Source organism: Vicugna pacos, chromosome 12, assembly GCF_048564905.1.
Source record: "Vicugna pacos chromosome 12, VicPac4, whole genome shotgun sequence".
NCBI lineage: Eukaryota > Metazoa > Chordata > Mammalia > Artiodactyla > Camelidae > Vicugna > Vicugna pacos.
The window spans coordinates 18,910,755-18,922,714 of record NC_132998.1 but is presented as its reverse complement, the minus strand read 5'-3'; the positions used below and the strand labels follow the sequence as shown (position 1 = coordinate 18,922,714).

General features: G+C 36.2%; 1 long non-coding RNA gene across 1 annotated transcript; it reads right to left on the bottom strand.

Annotated features, from left to right (window-relative positions):
- Nucleotides 1–4,422: 4,422 nt before the first annotated feature.
- LOC140700434 (uncharacterized) lies at nt 4,423–11,023 on the bottom strand. The gene is made up of 3 exons (XR_012078826.1): nt 10,929–11,023; nt 4,847–5,011; nt 4,423–4,658 (listed from the first exon to the last, which is right to left on the bottom strand). It is a non-coding gene; the product is annotated as an uncharacterized lncRNA (long non-coding RNA).
- Between the last annotated feature and the right edge of the window lie 937 nt (nt 11,024–11,960).

Genomic DNA, 11,960 nt, shown 5'->3' with positions numbered 1-11,960 from the left:
TATAATCACACACTTGTAAGCAGTAGGGTTAGAATTTGAACCTATGTCTCAGGTCAAATGTAGGTTTTGTGGGTCCTAAATCTTACCCAGTATATAAGGGTAGACATTATTTAAGGAAAAAAAAGATACTATGAGTACAAAATACCTGCCTGGGGCAAGTAAGGAGCCCTGAAGCTTAAACTCACTTTATCAGCTCCTGTCAGCTCCTGTCCTGAAGTCTCCGACTTCAGGCATTTTCTTCCAGGTATTAGACAAGTAATACAAATTAGTTATAGAAAAAAATTAAATACAACTATTTTTTAAATCACTCGATACTCAAGCACCCAGAGTTAATGACTATTATTAATGGTGTATATATATATATATATATATTTATGTATATAAATCTTTATAAAAATATGTTTATAAAGATTTCTATATATGTTTATTTATAAATATTTATATATCCTTCCAGCGATCTTTCCATGCATATGCATTTATAAGTCTGCATTTTTTCCTACCTAATATATTGTTGACATTTAAAACGTAAACCAAATCACAACACTCCCTGTTCACAACCATCTAGTGGCTTCCATATACATTTGTGTTGCTTTTGTTTGTATTACAATGACATGTGTTCTCAAATAAAAAAAAATAAAATACTGCTAGAAAGCTTACGGCTGACAACAGGAACTCCCCGTAACTCTAGCATCAGATCCCACAGCTTAAACGCCACCCCTTTAAATTCTTTAGCTATTTTTTTGTGTTTCCTCTAAAAGATGAATCAGATATTTATACAGATACTATTTAAGATATTATCTATTGAGTATCTAATGTAAAAATTTATGAATTCAGTATTTTTAGAATCCCTTTCCCCAATTTTCTTTCCTCTCATTTTCCTAGCTTCTTGGGTCAACTCAATATTCAGGATATACCTTATGATGATTATGTTAATGTTATTCACTGTAGAGCCAAGAGATACATATCTTCTTTTTTTTTTTTTAAATGAAGTATAGTCAGTTAGGATGTGTCAATTTCTGGTGTACAGCATAATATTTCAGTCATATATACACATACATATATATTCATTTTCATATCCTTTTAAATTATAGATTAATACAAGATATTGGATATAGTTTCCTGTGCTATACAGTGTAAACTTGTTTATTTTATGTATAGTAGTTAATATTTGCAAATCTTCAACTTCCAATTTACCCCTACCCACTCCCCTTTCCCCCGGTAACCATAAGTGAGATACATATGTTCTTCTTGTGCAATTGTGCCTTTTCTTCTGGAGTTAATAATTGTCTTTGTTTATTATTTGTTATTCCCTTATTACTTATCATTGCAGATAAAAAACATTAGAAAAAAATCTAGAAAGTTCCAGAAATCAAAAGTTGAATTTGCTGTACACGGACAACTATTTACATAGCATTTACAGTATATTTACAACTATTTATATCACATTCTCATTGTATTAGGTATTATAAGTGATCTAAAGGTGATTTAAAGTATAAGGGAGGATGAGTTATATGCAAACACTATACCATTTTTTAAAGGAGACTTAAGCATCTGTGGATTTTGGTACCTGAGAAATGTCCTGGAACCAATTCTCTGAGGATAGCAAGGGAAGACTGCATTCTCTCTGAAGTTCCAAACACACTGCTAGCCACTAGACCTGTGTCTCAGCTGCTTCCTTGAGATCTCCCTGGGCTTCTCTCATACACTGATTCTGTTATTTTTTATATCTCATCATCTAGCATCCAAGTGGTTCTCTGTTATTTCTGCTCTCCTATTTTTAACAAGGCTCTTGCTTGTTGTTGCATAGCCCCTCTCTCCCTTCAAGTCCTATTTTGGACATCATGTTCTTATTTCATGAGGATAGTATCCATAGTGTTTTTTCTACTGCCTGCATTGTTTCCATTTTCTCTCTCTATATATATGAGAAAATATATGTATATATGTATATATGTAAAAGAGAAAAAAATATATATATATTTCCCCCTGCTTGTCTCATTCTTTGTGTTTCATCTGAAAAATCTTTCTGCAAATGTCTGGAAATCCTTGTCTATCCATTCAAAATATTTAAGTGTGGGGCACTAAAGAGCTAACTGAATGTTCTGTGTGTATAGGGGGCGGGGGTAAAACTTATCAGCTGATGGGTTTCTCAGAGAGTGATTGGGTGGTGACCTGGCTATTTCAACACAGGGAGAATGAGGGGGCTACGCAGGTATCATGGTGTGTATGCTTGGCTACACTTTTCTTGTAGCCTCACCATATTTGTTGACTCTTATGCAATTTCCCTGTTTCAGTACAAGAGTTGAGCTTCCCAATTAAGTACGGCAAGTGAATTTCAGATGTACCATAAGATATTGCTTTCCTAAGCCTTTTAAATGGCCAGATAGAGCCTGGGTAGGGCCATAATAAAGTAATCATTTCTCCCGTTAGACCCAACAGACTTGGTTTATACCCGTTGCCCCAGTGTAATTAAATAGCACTTCGTTTTACTCTTACATATGTCCTGGTTTGGATGATAAATGATACGATCCCCAGCTTGTCACCTATTATAGCAGCAAGGAGCCTTGCTTAGGACCTCTCAACTGTAGAAGAAAAGCTGGCTGTGTTCAATTCAATCCCTGCATTTGGCAGGCGAGCGTCACAAATTCAGCAGCAGTCGATTTGCTGAGCTGCATCTCATCCCCTTGACATGTGCTTCCACAGCCAGCAGCAGAGTGTCCTACTGTAGACCAGAATCCTATAGAGGAGTTTCTGTTCTGTTGGCCAAAGAGGCTCCTGGCAGGTACTGGGGAGCAGGGATGCCAGCTAGAGGCTCCTAGCAGACACAGTTCTAAGAGGCACCCTGAGTTTTTCATCGTAATTCTTGGATACTTTATTTGTAATGTATGCACTTGGATGTATGTATTTTTGTATTACGACTTTGCAGTCCTTATCACGTTAGCATCAGGGAGACTGTTCTAGCAATGAAGGCAAGCATCTTCTACAAACAGAGCTTCATCATTTTGTTGTAATAATTTGTGTGAAAAGGTAAAATTAGAAATCAACTTTATTTAAAATAGCATGTGTCTTCATGGTATGAAAGAACACCATCAGAATCTGCATTGTTGTCCTATGTAATGCTGAAGGGTCAGTTTACTGTGTTCACATTTGGCACTCTGTCTTTTAATGGGAGAAAAAAATTGTATTATGATTTAATAATATTTATAATATTAAACATTTATATTATATAATATAAAATTATTATATATTATATAATATATAATTTTATATATACTATATTACTATACCACATATAATAATATAATATATTACATAATATAATTTATATTATAATTTTACAATAATTTTTATTATTATTATTTTATTTTTATTTTGAAATGTTTTTTCTCTAATATAATATACTGAAATAGCCACCAAAGCAATGGTCATCTTTTTTTTTAAAAGAATATTAATGCTATCTGAGTGTTTCCACAATGTTCTAGATTATATGAAAATTCTCTTTTTATTTCACTATCCAACTTTTCTAAAGGTTGATGATGCTTTTTAATTTTACACATCCACTTATTCTGGCCTTTGTCTTCTTTTCTCAAATGATACCAATGACTTACTGCTTGCTGATCCAATATCTTTTCCTATCTTGCTCCTGCTGCCTTGAAATTGATAACTACTTACCACTCTAGGTGCCTCAGATGAATAATTTCCCTGCATCTCTCAAAATCTATCATTGTATTTTACCCAGGACTCCATCTTTGGTTCCTTGTCCCTGCCTCTGGGTCCTCAAGTTTGTGTATGTTCATAATTTCAATTGCCATTCAAGTGCTGATGGCTACAAAATGCATGACTACCTGTATAATTTTTTACTGCATTGAACTTCCTGTCCTAAACAATTAGTAGGATACACAGTTGCCTTTTTACATGCTTGTTTAGTCAAGTTTTTATGGGTTCATATAGGAAGTCAGCTCGTAGGGACAAGATGGACCACTGAAATGCCTTCCATTTGCACATCCTCTTGAAGTTTACCTTCTACGTTATTCAATGTTATTCTCTGATAATTCCAACTCACATAGTTCTGCTTATCCTTAGATCTCCTATAATGCTTCATTTTCAGCAATTGAGATTTTGCTTTGTGTTTTATATCTGTCCATTTTCTTTACCCAATCACATTGTCAACTCTTGGGGAACAGACTAATACCCTCTACCATTCTATCTCCACAAGTGTCCTTTATGGGCACTGGGTAGGCAGGTACTCATTAAATACTCATTGAAAGCTTTTTAATCATATTGGTGAGATTTTCCCCCATACTTCGGATTCAACTCAAACAGCATTTAATACATATCCTTTCTTAGTAAAAAAAAAATTACAAACTAAGACTTTTTATCTGGTCACTGGCCTTTAATTATGCTAATTGCCACTATTAAGTTGCATTACTGATCCAAAGAAAATACTGATTGCTGGGAATTTTCTGACTTGTGATTGATGAAATGTTATTGAGTAACACTAGTCATATTGTTCGTCAGACTATAACTTGGTATTTGGCAGCTATACCGTCAATTAGCAGCGCTGCTGATAACCTCTATTTTGTACAGCAAGTAATTTGTTTTTCCATGCGAGCTGGGAGAAAGAGAGAAGAAAATGATAGTTGCTCATTGCCACAAGTCATCTGCAATAAAAACAATAAATTAAAAAAAATAGTTTTTAAATGTTTGTAAAAATCTCTTAAAACCTATGTTATTAAGTACATATGTAGCCATGGACACAGGGTCATCTTGATAGGATTTCTGATCTACCATGAAGTATTTATTTTTATTGCCCACTTTTAACCTAGCTATTTGATGCTTCATCTCTTACCTAGAGTTTTGGATCAGAGTCAAATAATCCAAGTCTCCAGACCAAGGTTCCAGGAGCCTTCAAAATGCCAGACCAAAGAGTTGCTAACTTAGCTTCTTTTTTTCCCCTTCTCTGAAATGCATTCTAATGAAGGGAACTCAGACCTCAATGCTTTTACTCCACATTCTAAAAAAGTAAAGGAGAGGGGAATAAGCATATTTAATGTCTACTATGTGTCAAGCAATGGGATGGGCATTTCTCCTAAATGTATAAGTGAGAAAAAAAAAAGCCTTGAATAACTTAGACCAAAAAATAAAGCATAGCTCTTTAGGTACCAGTCTGGTTTTTACTTTTCAATCTTTTCCACTCCCAAGTTCAATTTCCAACTATTGCTCTGTTGCTAACACAGACCCTTCTATACAATTCTGAAATGTTAATTGCTATTGATATTCTAAGGAACACATTTAATAATGATTTTATGATCTTGCACTAGTACAAAGCCGTGCTCTGTAATGCTGATTGACTAATATTACATTGACATAGAGATAACTTAAAAAGTTGCAGAGGGAAAAATTATTTTTAAGTGTCCTAAGCACCTTATAATTAACATGCAATCAATAAGAAGAATCATCCAGCTTGGAATTCGACTGTCAAAATCATCAGCACCAGTGACATAAGCTTAGATCCCCTTTTCTCCTAAAAATAAGAATTTTAGAGATTTTCCACTTATCCAACCTCTTTTTTAATACTTACCAGGATTATCAATTGGTGTGGAGAAATGTAAGTTCAATATGGATTTCTTTTAAAAAGTAGAAAAAATTCATCCCAGCTCCAAAAAATAGATCAATTGATCTGTCTGTCTATCTATCTATCTATCTATCTATCTATCTATCTATCTATCTATCTATCATCTATCTTTCATCTATCTATCTCTCTATCTATCTATCTAGGCAGGAAGACAAAAGAGCTTTTTGATAGAAACTGAAGCATTTTGGGTAAAGTAGTAAACACCATCAGGGAAAAGAATTGGAAAGACATCAGTCCAGCTTAGCTGAACTGACACATTACAAAGCCACCACACAGATGGCGTGATGTCAAACCCTTCTGTACTCCAACCCAAATACGTCCATAAAATTATAGCTCCTTCATGTTCGATAACAGACCTCCTCCTGCTCCTAAGCCTGGATCCCACAGTGCTGCAAGGAGGCAGGACATAAGCTGATCAATGATAAGGATTTTCCTTTGATTTAAACAGTCCTGTTTTGGTAAAATCAATCTCTTTCAAGGAAATGCTTAGTGTTTAAGGGTTTCTTCACCAGCTCATCCCCACCCAGGACTGTTCCTCCATCCCCTCTTCCAGTTATGATGACGTCTTCAAGGGGGATGGAATTTATAAGACCACATGGAGATGGAGTAGGGTCTAGGCCTCAGATCCATAGGCCCCTACTGTGGAACTTGAGGCCTAATTTTAGCACAGCTAAAGCTGGATGGGGTGACCAATCTCCACCACATTCTGGTTTTCCTGGGGCCTTCTCAGCTTTAAAACTGAAAGATCCGTGTTCTGGGGCCCAGCTCAGTCCCAGAAAAACCTGATTCGATGTTCCTCCCTCTGCTGACTCTGATATTTTTATGGCGACAAAATATCCAGAACCATTCTTTCTGGGTCCAGCTAATCCCAAGTCTGGGCTGTCTGCCCTGAAGTCTCTGTTTCCAGGTCACCTACCCCTCCTCCATGGCAACCATTTTCTCTTTATCTCTCTACTCATCTGATTTTCTGTAAACTCCTACGTGGAGCACCTGGCAACTTCTAAATCCATCTCATATGGCAGAGAAGCCGAAGGAAAACAGAGGTGAGGTTGCTGTTTCAAGCCCTGAGCATTTCCAAGGGAGGTGGAAATGTTCCAACTCTGTGAAGAGGGTGAGGAACACACTCTTCTAACAATGCTCCCATTGGGTTTAGCTCCAGGAAGGGTGGGGAAGTTCCAGGTGTCTGATCAGCTCACCTCCTTTCTTTCTTTCTTTCTCGTCCCCCTCCTCCCTCCCTCTAACTCTCTCTGTCTGTGAAAACATCAAGTGAACCCTGTACTGGTGATATATCCTGAGGACATACCCTGTGACTTATGGTAAAACTCTGTGGTTCACATCCTTTAGAGCGGCTCCTGATATGAACATTTTGAGAATTTGGAAAAGAACTTTTCTGTCCACATTAGTCCTGATTTTCAAGAATATCACTTATTTATGGTTACAGGAAAGTCAGCTTTGAACTTCTATTCTAGGTATTATCTGTTCTTGCCTTTCCTTAGATGATAAACCATATGGTGTAGATTAAATGGTAGAAGTCAGATTTAGATTGGGACAAAAATTATTTAATGTTTATAAATATTATGCCTCTTTACAAATATATTTTTCTACTCCTCTTTTCCTCTCCTTGGAAAGTTTACTGGAGACTCCTGTTGTTGGTGTTCTAATTTAGGGAAAAAAACCCAAAAAGACAAATGAATCAATTCTTGAATTACCTGTCTGGTAGGGAACACCTTTTGAGAATGGGAGGCTTTTACAATAGTGTTTTTCAAATCACAAAACATGTAAAAAATACACACTTTACTAGCATATAACCGTATCTCCTTTGGAATGTTTTTCTGTGGTCAAGCCCAGAGTCTGGGTACCATCAGAGATAATGTAAGAGATCCAGATAGGCTATTGTAAAGAGAAGGAAAGTGTATTTTAGTAATATCTTGCCTCTAAAGTCTTTTTGCCCCATGGTAAATGGGTCCACCTCTCATCATAACTCAGTAATAATTAATATTTACATAAAAAAGAACTCTAAGGTACTTTACATGCATACTAACTTATCTAATAGCCCTCCCACTGTTTCAGATCAACGTACTGAAGCACAGGAAAGCAACGTACCCACATTACTTAGGAGATGACAGATCTGTGCTTTGAAAATCTATGGCATAGTGGATCGAATGGTGGCTCACAAAAAAATTATGTCCACACCCTGACACCCAGAACCTGTGACTACGACCTGATTTGCAGAGTCTTTGCAAAGATAGTTAAGTCAAAGATCTTGAGGTAAGATCATTTAGACTATCTGGATGAGCCCGAAATACAATGACAAGTGTCCTGGTAAGAGATTCACGGGGAAAGACAGAGGAGTCAAGGTGACTGTGGAGGCAGAGGTTGATGGGTTGCAACCACAAATCTAGGAATGCCTGCAGTCACCAGATGCTTGAAGAAACAAGGAAGGGATTTCTCCTAGAGCCTTCAGACTGAGAAAAGTTATAAATACTCTCCTCTTACAGGACATGTTCAGCTGACTTAGTAGAGGACAAAGACAGCTAGAGAGGCAGTTTATTTTTTCCTGGTTTCAAGTATGGATTAAATCCATCAACTTAATATCTAAATGTCTCTGTAGTCATCATATGAACCTACTCTAAGTAGGAATAATGAACGTAGTCGTCTTCAGGGGGGTGCTTTGGTGAAATGCAGATATGCCAGCTGAATGGAAACTACCATGAAAAGGTTACAGGACAAGCTGTTAAATGGATACGCAGGAAATAACCTGCCTGTGGTTTTTCCTTCCCTTCCCTTCCCATCATTTCTCCTCTTTCACTCTCTGCTTTTCTGTTTTTCGGTTTTTTTTTTTTTTTCTTTTTCTCTTGTGTTTTGACCGGGCCTCAGAAACAGAGAATTGAGTTAATGATAATCCTCAGTTCATCACACATCATCATCATAAGCCTGTGCAATTCACTTTCTTGCTTTCTTTTCTCTTTTTTTCCTTTTCTTTTCTTCCCTGCGTTTATTCCCACATGCCAGTACAAATTTCTTCCTTCCATATCCACTTGCTTTAATGCACTTAATCTCCGTCCTTGGATATGCTTGTATCCTTGAAAAATGTGCGTTGTTGTTTTATGAATGCATCTGTTTTTAATTTACAAAAATTGTATCCTGCTACAGATACGTTTGTAGTTATTTTTAACTCAATATTGTGACTGTGTGAGCTCTAACGTGTATGTAAATCATCGCTTTTGACCGCTGTGCATAGCCCACAGGCTATTTCTACCATACTTCCTCCTGTCTCCTAGAGATGAACACCTAGGTTTCCTATAATTTCCCAGTCCCCACGCAAAACTGCGACAAGCCTCCAGGATCAACCCATGGAAGATGTCCCCAGGAGAGGGCTGCTAGGTCAGGGGTGCGCATTCTTGACATCATTAAGTGCTGCCAGATGGTTCTCCAGATCTGTCGGCTTATATTTCTTAAGTATTTTGGCAAGATTTACATTAAGTTGAAATTCTCATTTTGTGCCAACACTTAGGGCAGGTTGAATTTTATAACTGTGTGAAAAGTCAAAAAGAAATCTAATGTTTAAGGTACTTTTATAGGCAACTCTCCTTTAGATTATTTAACTGAAAAAAAGGACTTCTGGGAAAAGATGCATGAAATATGTAGATTTATCCATATTTATTGATGTAGGTCAGGTTTTAGGAAAAACATTTTGGATGGAATTATATTTCACATTATTTGAACAAGGGATTATATATTGTATAATACGATTTTATAGAATAACCAAATATTTTATAATCATTGTGCATATTTTGCACTTACAATACAGGAGAAAAGAATTATGGGGTGAGAGGAGGGCCGTGTCCCAGGTCTCTGTTGAGCCCCTGGGACGTGCCTCGCCAAGTGTGGGTCCTTGGCTTTGTGTAGGAAAGAATTCAAAAGCGAGCCACAATTGAGTAAAGGCAGATTTATTTAGAGAGATACATACTACATAGAGAAAGAAAGGCCACGAGGTGTGTGGCTTGGGTGCTGGTAATGGCACCGAAACAGACATAGATTAAAAGCAGAATAGACACCTATGGTCAATTCAACTACAGCAAGAAGGGAAGAATATATAATGGAGGAAAGATGGTCTCTTAACAAGTGGTTCTGGGAAAACTGGACAACTACATGTAAACCAGTGAGATTAGAACATTTCCTCACACCATATACAAAAATAAATTCAAAATGATTAAAGACCTAAATGTAAGACTAGAAACCATAAAACCTGTAAAAAAAGAACATAGGCAGACACTCTTTGACGTAAATCGTAGGAGTTTTTTTGATCTGTCTCCTAAGGCTAAAGAAATAACACAATGATGACTGATAGTCTATTTCTTAAGCTCCTTTTACAAAGAAAAACTTACGTTCTTTTCCTTCAACTTTCAAAGACATGATCATAAACAGAATTTAGCAATGTCACACAGGCTGATAAAAATGAGTATTCTTAACATATACAGGACTCATATCAATGATTAGAAGACACATATTATGATAGAAAAATGTGAAGAGTAAATTCCATGGAGAAATAACCATGGCCAATAAACATTAAAAATATTTAATTCCACAGGGGAAAAAGAAGGAAAATTAAAATGACATGATGAAATTTTTTTGGAAGGAGGGCATTCCATGTTGTGAGACAGGTATACCCTGCTCATTATGTATAATTTCATAAAATATTTCTGGAATGCAAAATGAGGGAAAATACATAATACTAACTATGCTTCAAGGTTCTACATTTTGTTTATTAACCCACTCAATCTCACAACAACCCAATGAGGTAGATGTAATTATTATTCTCATTTTACAGATAAGAAACTAAGCCAGGAAAAGGTGAACTAAATTGGTCAATTATTACACAGCCAGTTGTTGGCAACTCTGAGATTCGCTTCATATTAATAAAGAATAGAATACCCTGAATTTAGGAGCTTAGAATTTAAACTTGCTTCGCATCTCATACTGCAGTATATGATAATTTTGTACTATAATTATAAATGGTCATTAAATCATTCAAAGCATACTATAGACATCTGGGAGGCAGGAGAATAAAGATGTTAATTATGTCATTTTACACCTGAAATTGTACTGAGATTAAATAATTCAGCCCCAAACCCCTGGTGTGATAGAACAAACAGTGGTATCTCTTTGCTTCTTAGACCCTGTTCTAGTCAACAGAGTTTTCATGTGGAATTTCTAATTCCTCTTATTTAAAAAAAAGTATGTTATTATCATGAAATATATTGTTAATAAATAATATTAGCTATTTATGGATTACCTTTGAGTTGTGCAAAATCGGCAAACAAGTGGTTTCAGAACCCAACGGAGAGTTGCAGGAGTCCTCTTTTTCCGTGGAAGATATGCTCCAAGACCTCCAGTGGCTGCCTGAAATCATGGATAATATCAGATCTTATACACAGTATGTTTTTCCTATAAATAGATATCTGTTATAAAATTTAATTTATAAATTTTCACAGTAAGAGATTAACAATGACTCAAAATAGAACAATTATGGCAATATACTGAATTACAAGGTATGCGAATATAGACTCCTCTCTCAAACTACCTTATGGTACTCAACCTTGTTTTTGCGATGATGTGAGCTGAAAAATGCCTCCATGATGGGATGAAGTGAGGTGGATGACGTGGGCATTGTGACGTAGTCTTAGGCGACTACTGACCTTCCGACGATAGGTCAGATGGAGGACCATCTGCTTTGGGGGCATCCCGGATCATCAAGCCATGATGACGTCCAGAGTTGGGAACCCTGAGTGAGCTGGAGTGGGATGGCACTGCTCAGAATGCTGTGCAATCTAAAATCGATGAATTGTTTATTTCTGGAATTTTCCATATAATATTTTCAGAAAGCAGTTGACCATGGGTACCTGAAACCAGGCAAAGCAAAACTTCAGATGAAGGGGAACTCCTGTATTGAGGGTAAATGTGATTTGAGACATTTTTTTCTAGTGTTGTCTTTAAACCCTGCTTACAATATTCATTTAAGGCTCTGGTTCCCACACAATTACAACAAGTAGTAAAAACCAAAAAATGACATTCAACAAAAAGAGTATGTTGGCTTCTGCTAAGCAACAATTTAGCTTATTTAATGAGCTTAACTTATCTCAAAATTTTGTTACTTTCAGAGAAACAACTAGAAGATATTGAGTCACAGAAAATTTTCATTAAAGAAATAAACACAAAATAAGGGCTCAACCAAAGTATATAGTGATTAATTAATTAAGCCAGGATTTAAGGAACTGAGACAATTGGTTTGCTATATAGAAAGCTCCCAGCTATTAGAGACCAGTCA